Consider the following 10,125-nt stretch of genomic DNA (forward strand, 5'->3'; position numbering starts at 1 on the left):
CACATCTTGTCCATCAAACAGATCATGTCCATGAAGCAGGGGTCTTAGGAGGAGTGGGAGGGAAAGGAATAGGCTTTCATCATCGTGGCTTCTGTGCACGTTGGGATTATTGTGTAGGAAGATTTCTCTTGTTCTGCAACTCCTGCGCTACCCAGCTCCATTAAAGTCAGTGAAGTGGGGTTGAATATGGCCTAAAATATTTAATAATTCAGCATTTCTCAGACTGAATCTCGCACCTCTCCCCGCCAATCTTCTGGGAAAATGAATGGGAGATTCACAGGCCTGTTCCCATTTCCTGTCTCCAGCGCCCTGCTGTAAGTGGATTGGTTCACCTGGTATCTCTCAAGTGCCAGAAGCACCCTGTAAACCACTGTATTGATTCCTGGCAGTGCCACTTATGGAGCACCAGAAGAATCAGCACAAAGAATTCTGGGACACATTTGAGGAGAGCTATGCATGTGTGACTGAGTGTGGACTGATGGAAGGAAAAGGATTGATAACTTCTGTAAATAGTTTCAGCATGGTGGGCTAGGTGATGGGGATATTCAGATCTTGATTAGGTAATAAATGAAAGAGTCTGGTGGTCTCAGACTATCGAGTCACTAGTCAACATAAATTCCCCATAGACAGTAGTAAAATTGGATCACTACTCAAGTCTCTATTCCTCCACCTGCGTGCCTTGTGACTGCTTTTTTGTCCCCTTTTCCCACTCGCCTCTTTGTGATTTCTTCTGTGCCAACCACTACACCCTAGAATTTCCTCCCTGTTCCTTTGTGCCAGGTGCTGTCCCTTTCCACATTCAGATACTTCCACAAAACAAACTTCTTCCTCAGGCTTTTTCATGCTAACCCCCAGGCACTGGAGAGGTAATTAAAAGGAGAGAAGGAAAAAAGTAATTTTTTAAAAACAATTGTGACTGCATGAAGCAGTCTTGATCCATCTATATTGTACATCTTATGCCTACTTATTCTTGTCACGTGTGCTGGGCTGCACTAATGAGGCCTAATTTAGATTGTAAGCTCCTTGAGGCACAGATCATATCTCCAGATTTTGGATCACACCGAGCACACATCAATACTCTACAGAGATTTTGAATCGGAATAACTGGGACGTAGCAGATTAGGGCTAGGCAGTATAATTCACCTCTGTACAGAGGACTAGCACCACTTAAGTTTCACTTCGGCCCTCAAAACAGGCCTTAAAATAGACGTGAATGGTGTCTCTGGCTTGTGCTGACCCTCTGCACAGGGATGAAATTCACTCAAGGTCCATTGGCAGAGCTGTGTGGAAAAGCCTGCGTAGCACTTCCCTGCATTTTGAAAGGCTGGAGCTAGTATGTATGGCTCACATTCACCACAAACTTCAAGAAGAGTAAAAACTATTTTCAGCTTAAAGCATGTGTGATATCAGCAACTCTTTGTAATTACAGAGCAGATTTTAAAAATGGGTAAGGCTTGATGTAAGACAGTTCCCATGTGTAGCACAGATGAGCATCACTGCAGGCTCTCCTGAAGCACGAAAAAAGGTGACCTTTGGAAACTGTACTTATTTTCCGGTCAGGCTTAGCATTTAATTTTGGGTGATAAGGATGTTATCACACAAAAGAAAGAGTAATAGAATTTCCAGTCTTTCACGGAGCTCCCTGACATACCGGAATCATCATGGAGTAAGGAGAACCCAAATCCTATGATGATTTTAATCTTTACCACGTATCTTAGCAAGTTTGGTAGCCCGCCAACTGGAAAAATACAGAAAAGAGTTTAAAACTGAGGTCATTCCTTCAAATGACGCAAAAGGCATGTTGGCTAATTCATTCCCTTGCATTGGGTATATCCCAGAAATTCCATTTCCCAGAAAGTCAAGTGTTCATTTAAAAATAGAGTCCTAGGGACTAAAGCTCCGTTCTACTCCCAACTTCTTCACATCTCAAATGAAGAATTGAGTTAAGATGGTCAGCAAAATCCTTGAAGATCTGCTTTAAATTGGACATTCACCCACGAAAGCGTATGCTCCAATACATCTGTTAGTCTTTAAGGTGCCACAGGACTCTTTGTTGCTTTTTACAGATCCAGACTAACACGGCCACCCCTCTGATACTTTCCATAATCTTGTGTGAGTTTCCCTTATGAAATCAAGGTTCAAAGTCACTGAGTACGCACTAGCAAACTCTTTGTGCTTTCAGAAGAACAGCTGCACATTAGCTCCATGCCCATGCAGGTGTCTGACCACATGGAGTTCACTGCAGGCTTTAATTACTAAGGTCTGATTTGGCAAAGATGCTTAAGCACAAGTGTAACTTTAAGCACTTAAGTAGTCCCATTGTTCCAGCAGTTTGGTATTGTTAGGTGACATGGACATCAACGAGACTAGGCTCATGCTTGAAGTTATGTAAGTGTTTAAGTCCTGTGCTGAAACAGGGCCCAATTGAGAAATTACATACAAGTGCAAATGAAACTAAATAAAATAGCAACATTGTTCTGCTAATGGGTAATTCACTTTCTGCTCCTAATTTATTATTTCTGTTGTTCACTTTCACCTTCTAGACCATCATTTCTGCCAAATACATTGAGTTACTGTAAATAAAATACAGCCACATTTTTATTCAGAAAGTCTCCCTATGAAAGCGGATCACTGCTAATAAGTTACAGATTGCTGAATGCCATAGTGTTGGCTGGTATGCCTTATTAAATAAAGGACATAGTTTAACACTTCAAAAAAGAGTTGTGTTATCATGGAACATTATAAGAAAGCATGACCCAGTTCTTTCCCCATTATTTATTTTGTTACCATGGATATCTTCAACTTTCCCCGAGGACAGCACCCAAATCATTCCAGTGAGACTTTTTTCTTTGTCAGACATATGAAAAGGTTTTATATGGAATGCATTAAAACAGAGATTGCAGCTGTAAAGAGGAGCCTTCTGAGTTAACCTTTGAGACTGCTGGATCTGTACATTGTTGTTTTATTGGCAAGTCTAATATCTGGGTTGTCCGCTGAGCTATAAATTTGACGCTGATTGAATGTTTGCCAATGACTTCAGTGGGATCAGGATCAGACCCCATACTCCCTCCTCTGTGTGCAACATTAAACATTCAATCACAGTCAAAATGTACAGCTCAGCAGACAACCCAGATATTAGACTTGCCAATAAAGCAACAATGTACAGATCCAGCAAGATTGAATGTCTTGCAGCAGGATTGTGACTTATGTCCTCTCATTTGTACTTCTGGGCAGTTTTTGGACTAGGAAGGTATCAGAAAGTTGTCAATCATTCATATCAATTATGCATTGAGAGAGAATTAAAGTATTCTGTTCCAACACTAGTACTAGCCTTTACATTAGAGCTCGTTGAAATTCCCTGAATTTTGTGTTTCATAAATTTTGTCATTGAAAATTCGATTTTTGACAGAACCCCTCCCACCCACCACAAAATGTTTTGTTGGAAAATTTGGAGTTTTTCCAATCAGCTTTAGAGCTGTTTGAATGTACTGACATTTAACCCAATTTGGATGGAATTTCAAATGTTATGAATTTTTTTTTAAGTAGAGCATTTAGAAAAATTTCCACTACACTTTTTACTTTTTATTTGAGGCGAGGAGCTCAAACTGAGTTACGATTGTTTACATACTTGCATATTCTAGACATGGTCTTTGCACCACACTTGCTTGATCTTTTGCATATTTGCCACTCTGGAGTCGTGAATTTACATCAGTTGAATTACCCTGTATTTTCTTAAAAGACCTATTTCTGCTGTGCTGCCTATAGTGAATCTAGTTGAATTATATATAAATACCCTATTGTTATTCTTTAACTGTTTCTCATACGTAGAGACATTAGAGTGAAAGATGCTACTTCGTTATAGGTAGACCAAGGAATGTTAGGGAATATGCCAAGCGTTTCTGGATGTGAGAGCTACAACCCAGAGGGCTGATAGGTAAGTGTGAATACTGCCATCTTCGTGCATAAAAGGAATCTTTAAAATCGCAAGGCCTAGATTCTGAATGGTACTGAGTAGCTACGACTTACATTGACTACAGGATCAGGCCATGAGAGTTCTGTGCTTCTGATAACATTGTCCCTTTAAAATTAACAGAAGAATCTAGGCTTTCAAGAACAGAATACATAATGCCTCTTGTGAGTAATATAATATAATATAATATCATTTCCTTACTGGTGGAAACAAATAGCCTCATACCACCACTCACCATAACAATATCATCAGTTGCAAATCTCAGCCTTAAGGGAAAACTACCCTAGGAAAATAGAACAGGTGCTTTTTAGCTTTGGAATGAATAGGAGTCTGTCCAGTCTGTTGAAAACATCCAACTGGAATGAGGTTAGGTGCCTTTCCTTGAAATCCCTAACACAGAATTCAGAAATTAACTCTGTGTAATTTATTGGAGTATTGGAATGTAGGTGTATTTTAAACTCTTTAAGAAGTAATGCTCTGCAATGTGAAATACTGCTTTATTTCCATTTATGTTTACTTTTTTTTAAGCACAACACACGTAAGTTTGACAGACAGAAACAGAAGTGATAGTCTGTTCTAATAGCTCAAATAAAATTAAAAATAAAATGTTCAAAATAAAATAAAATATGGAGATATCCTATCTCCTAGAGCTGGAAGGGACCCTGAATGCTTATTGAGTCCAGCCCCCTGCCTTCACTAGCAGAACCAAATACTGATTTTTCCCCAGATCCCAAAGTAGCCTCCTCAAGGACTGAACTCACAACCCTGAGTTGAGCAGGCCAATGCTCAAACCACTGAGCTATCCCTCCCCCAAGCTGCCCTGTAGATTCTTATTATGAAACTTGCATGTGCACAGTCACAACTTCCTAGAGCACCGAAACTGAAGAGATTAGTTTTAGAAACACAGTGCTATCTCAGCCTTTGCTATGTGGCTTGAAAAGCCTCATTACTTGGACTTTACACATTAGTTTTTCTTTTGTTTTTTAATTCTCCGTCCATCTAAATTAAGACCTTCATCTGAGCAATAGAAATGAAGGGGGTGGGAGAAAAGATAATTCAGAGGCAGAGCGTAATTAACTTAGTGCTCCTGAGGCTGTGGTAGGTCTGAGCTTCCCAGAACTCAATAGAAGGTTAACCTAAATCAGTGCAACTAGGAATTCTTAAAATTTTTCTGCTATCCTGCTGAATTACATGACTGAATCTTCTAATGAACTCTCTCATTAAACTAAAGAGATAATCCGTTCTAGTGCGAGGCTGGCTGCCAAAGAGTTCAAGTTGTTAGAGGAAATGAAGGGGTTCAGCACTCCATGCTATTAACATGCCCAAACAACAACAACAACAACACAATCTTTTCTCATGGTCCAGAATGTTAAACAGACACAACTAACTTTCATTAAAAAGCCACATTTTCTGCACAGCGCATTCCCCAGAGAGACGAACATTTCTTTTTCATAAGTGGGATGAGTTTTGCACTTCATTAAATGTCTTGATCTTTTCATCACATTAGTCTTTAATCCAGCAACGTAATATTAGTTTACCTGGATTAATGATAACGACAAATGTGTATGAGGAGCAGGGGGTGGGAGAAATTTAAAAGGTCCTTAAAAAAATTGTAAGGCGTGAAAATGCCAAATTTAATGCTAAGTTTTCTTAAAAGAAACAGTTCATTTATAATGGATATTTTAAAACTTTTATTTTAGTGGGGTTAGGGTGACCAGATGTCCTGATATTATCAGGACCATTCTGATATTAAGGGCTTTGTCTTATATATGCAACCTATTACACCCCTGTCCCAATTTTTCACACTTGCTATCTGGTCACCCTAAGTGGGGTTAAAGTTTTCAAGGTCTTTAGTTTTCTCTTGATTAAGATTTTCACTCAGATTGTTAACTATCTAACTACTTACTTACATGGCTTCCCCCATTGTAGTATCTGAACATCTTGTAAACAGGGTCTATGGCTCCAGTCAAAATCAGATTCCCTTTATGCAGGCATTGTACAAATACATAGTAAAAAATAGTCTCTATCTCATGACAGCACACTGTTATTTGAGATGATATGCAACAAACAGTTGTGACCAAAAAAAAAGAAAAAAAAAAAAGAAAGGGAAATGGAAATGGGGAGGATGGAGGATGAGGATTATGAAATTAAGAACATATAGGTAGTTAAACTACAGATTTGTGATTTGTGATGTATGCAAAAAAGTTAAATTGGACCAGTTATTGTGGCCAAGATTAAACTTTATCCACAAAAATTGCTCAGTATCTTTCTACTTTGTATGGCTCTCATATGATTCAGGGTGGAATTTGGCTGACATCACATTTTTTTTCAAAACAAAACTCTGGATGACATGTGGATCTGGAAATCCACTCCATTTCAGAGATAGCATCATACTAGCAAAGCCAAAATGTGATGCGGAAGCTGCTGTCATGATTTATAAACACAGGAATAAATACCACCAAATTTCAGAGACCCACAGTGCAGATCTGACACTACCATATGCCCCTAATAATCCAGGCAATGTGTTTTCAATCTGGATATTGCAGTGAAATAAAGATACAGTAAAAATCTCAGGCTCCAATTCTGCAAACACTTACATATGCACTTAGCTTTAAGCTGTGAGTCGTTCCATTGACTTCAGTGAAACTATTCAGGCAAGTAAAGTTAAACACATGGATACGTTTGCAAGATCGAGGCTTTAAATAGCTTGGCTGCTTGTATTCTAGTATATATCCCTAAAATCCTTCAATTTCCTATCACAACTTTGCCAACTATTCCCAATAAATAACTTAACCATGTGAAGGGTTGTATTTTTTAATAACAGTTCTTAAATGAATAAAAATTAAGGGAAACAAATTTCTAGTAAGATAGGTCTGATATCAAACTCCTGAAAGTCTTTAAATATTGTATGGTATAGATTTTAAGGATGCAAATTATCCTTAAAAGGTGTTGCTTGAAATGTGAGGGGGAAGGGGAGCAGTAATTGCTATGTTTCAGTCCATGACACAGTTTGTAGTTGGGGAGTTTGGAAATAACATTTGAACCTTTCCTGATTCATTTGTTGTTCCATGTAGTCGTATGTGTAAATATATAAAAAAGAAGTTTTGGCAAAGCTATATTAAAAACTCAGTCACACTGAATAAGTGGCACTGATAAAATAAAGCCAAATCAAAAAATGTTTACCCGGAATGCACACAAATGTAATTAGGGCCAGATCTACAGTAGAAACTTTTGCCAATATAATAATATCAGTGAGGGCTGTGATTATTTATGACTTTTTTATATTGGCAACAAGCCAGAGTATAGATGCATCTTATATTGGCAAGAGTTCTTTTTGACAGTATAGTTTATACCAGCACCCCAAGCAATGTAAGCTATACCGACAAAAACACTTTTTTGCCAGTAACTGCATCTACACTGGAACTTTTTGCCAGTATAACAATCACACCCCTAAGTGATATTATATTGTCAAAAGTTTCTAGTTTAGAACTGGCCTTAAATTACATTTAAAACCCAGAAATACAGGAACAATGGTGCTGGGTCCAAGCATTGCTAACTAATATTATATAGGCCCTAACTCTTAGGCAGGTATCTAAGAGCATGGCTACACTCGAAACTCCAAAGCACTGCTGCGGGAGCGCTCCCACGGCAGCGCTTTGAAGTGCGAGTGTGGTCGCGCGCCAGCGCTGGGAGAGAACTCTTCCAGCGCTGCAGGTACTCCACCTTCACGAGGGGATTAGCTTACAGTGTAAACGCTGGGGCACTGTTTACACTGGCGCTTGCTGAATCAGAACTATACTGGGGCATGCTGTAGACATTTAAGACCAAATCCACAGCTCATTGATATTACTTGTAATCGCTGATTGACTAATGTGAGCTTTGTATCATGCCCTTAGGGTGTGATCCTGAACTAATGGGGTCAATGGGTGTTTTACCAGCAATATTAGGTGCTTAGTGACTGCTTCAGACAGCCAGAATTATAATTCTGCAAGGTTTGGGTTTGTGCAGGTGTGTTTGTTGGCAAAGTGGGACTGATCTAGACAGAACCAGTGTACAGCCTGTGAATTTATGATGCTATTTGTTTTCTGTAAAGGAAAATATCCCATTTAGGAAATATCACTCTTTTTCTCTTTTCAACAGAAATTAAAGATACACTGGTATAGTGGTTAATGCTCCAAATTCACGGACAGTAATAAAAATAATGTTGCCCAGAAAGCAGCAGGAGGCATGCTGGAGAAAAAGAGACAGGCCAATAGAATGAACAGAAATGTTTGCATCATTGTCAGATGGATGACCAGGCTGATTATTGTACTTGGCTTGCTCAGCTCTTCAACGGCAGACGACTTTCTAGGTAATTGTACACAATGTATTTGGGTATGAAAATGGGACTGCCCCAAAAGAAACAAAAACCCATGGGATTGCGGAAGGATTTAGTGAAAGAAGTGGATGAATAATGTTGTCATATTGATCTCTGACTGCTCTCATTCTCTTCCCACCCTTTCTGTCTCTGTTTCTCTCTCCCAGACATGCTAAAGTATTCAAATGAATCAGCACTAATTAAATACACTTGGGCAGTCTTACATTAGCTCTAAAAAAACCCCACCAAAAAATCTATGATCAAGTAATACTACATTTTACTGAAATTAACAAAAGAATTCTGGGTTAAGGTTGAAACTCCTCCTTCAGTGATCATACTATAAATGCAGCAAAGAGTCCTGTGGCACCTTATAGACTAACAGACGTATTGGAGCATGAGCTTTGGTGGGTATGTGCATCCGAAGAAGTGGGTATTCACCCATGAAAGCTCATGCTCCAATACGTCTGTTAGTCTATAAGGTGCCACAGGACTCTTTGCTGCTTTTACAGATCCAGACTAACATGGCTACCCCTTTGATACTATAAATGTGTAGGTAAAGTCCCATATGTACAGCCACCATTGTTTGGGACTGACTGCTAAACCTGAACACAGTGGTGGGTTAAAAATATAATCTCAGCCTTTAATCTGGATTTTCTGTTTGCTTTTGTTGGTTTAGCTCAAAATCTTTTTGTTTACTTGAATGTAATTTGTCATGATTTGTAACAGATTTAAAATAAATTTTAAAATTTAATAAAAGAGAATAAAATCAGAACAATGCTTGTATACAACTTGTATATACTATATTGCTGTTAAACTTGCAGTAAATCAATCCCAAACTTGGTAATGGTTTCTCCCATTGCTGTTTGTCAGAGATGAAGAGGTACAGCACAGTATCTCCTTACAGTGACTTCCCATTAACATTAATGGGACTTTAATCAAGGAGAGAGCATTCCTTAAAGAATTCAACATTTTTAATGAGCTGCTGGAAACAAACAGTTTCAGTACTATGTCATACATGGGATATTCTCTACAATAAATCTTTTGTTTGATTACCAAAGGAGAAGTAGCATAACACACATAGAATACCTTTAATCTCACCTGCCATTTCTCATCACACTCCCACAGTTCTTCCTTCAGGTGCTCTAGAAGGTAGGAGGAGCACAACACAACAGACCCTTGTTGGGTTTTTGTTTTCAGGGGTGTTTTTTTTTTTTTAAACAATTCTACATCCATCAAATTTATTTAGAACACAGACTGGGATCATCATTTCCTTCACCTTGTCTTCTTCAATTTCTTGACACGCAGCTTATCTTAGGGCCTTTTGTTTGGTCTCATAATTGAGCAGTGAGTCAGTAGCCCACAAGTATTGTGAGTGGAGCCAGACATGATCAGCAAGCTTCACTGACCACCTGTTCCAAGCAGTTTCCTGTGTGGGCGGCCAAGTTCAGAGGCACTTAAAATATGGGTTACGGTAAATTCTCTTTAAACTTCTGTACACACTAGAGGCACTCTGAGTTGTTAAAACTGGAAGGAATTTTACTTGATTACTGTGGGCCTGATTCTCCTCTTGCTTACACCAGTTTATCATTACTGACTTCAATAGAGTTACTCCAAATTCTATGCCAGGGTAAGTAAGAGCAAGAATCAGGTGCTAAATAATCAGTCCAGCCACATTTCATTGCCATTGTTTGCACATGTACTATTGGTTCTTGTAACCATTGGCCCTGTCTTCCTGCCACTCCCCATAGTCAATCAGCTGTCTCCATGCCCCTACTGACTGCAGCAAGTGTCCATGTGA

The 10,125-nt window shown here is 38.9% G+C and overlaps 1 long non-coding RNA gene across 1 annotated transcript in view; it reads left to right on the forward strand.

The window, feature by feature from the left end:
* The window catches only part of LOC117867452, a 44,890-nt gene extending 36,204 nt beyond the window's left edge, over positions 1–8,686 (forward strand). Inside the window, exon 4 of the long non-coding RNA XR_004643414.1 lies at positions 8,111–8,686. This is a non-coding gene — a long non-coding RNA (uncharacterized LOC117867452). The remainder of the gene's footprint in view (positions 1–8,110) is intronic.
* The last annotated feature ends 1,439 nt before the right edge of the window (positions 8,687–10,125 follow it).

The sequence above is a fragment of the Trachemys scripta genome, chromosome 1 (assembly GCF_013100865.1).
Source record: "Trachemys scripta elegans isolate TJP31775 chromosome 1, CAS_Tse_1.0, whole genome shotgun sequence".
NCBI classification, from domain to species: Eukaryota; Metazoa; Chordata; order Testudines; family Emydidae; genus Trachemys; species Trachemys scripta.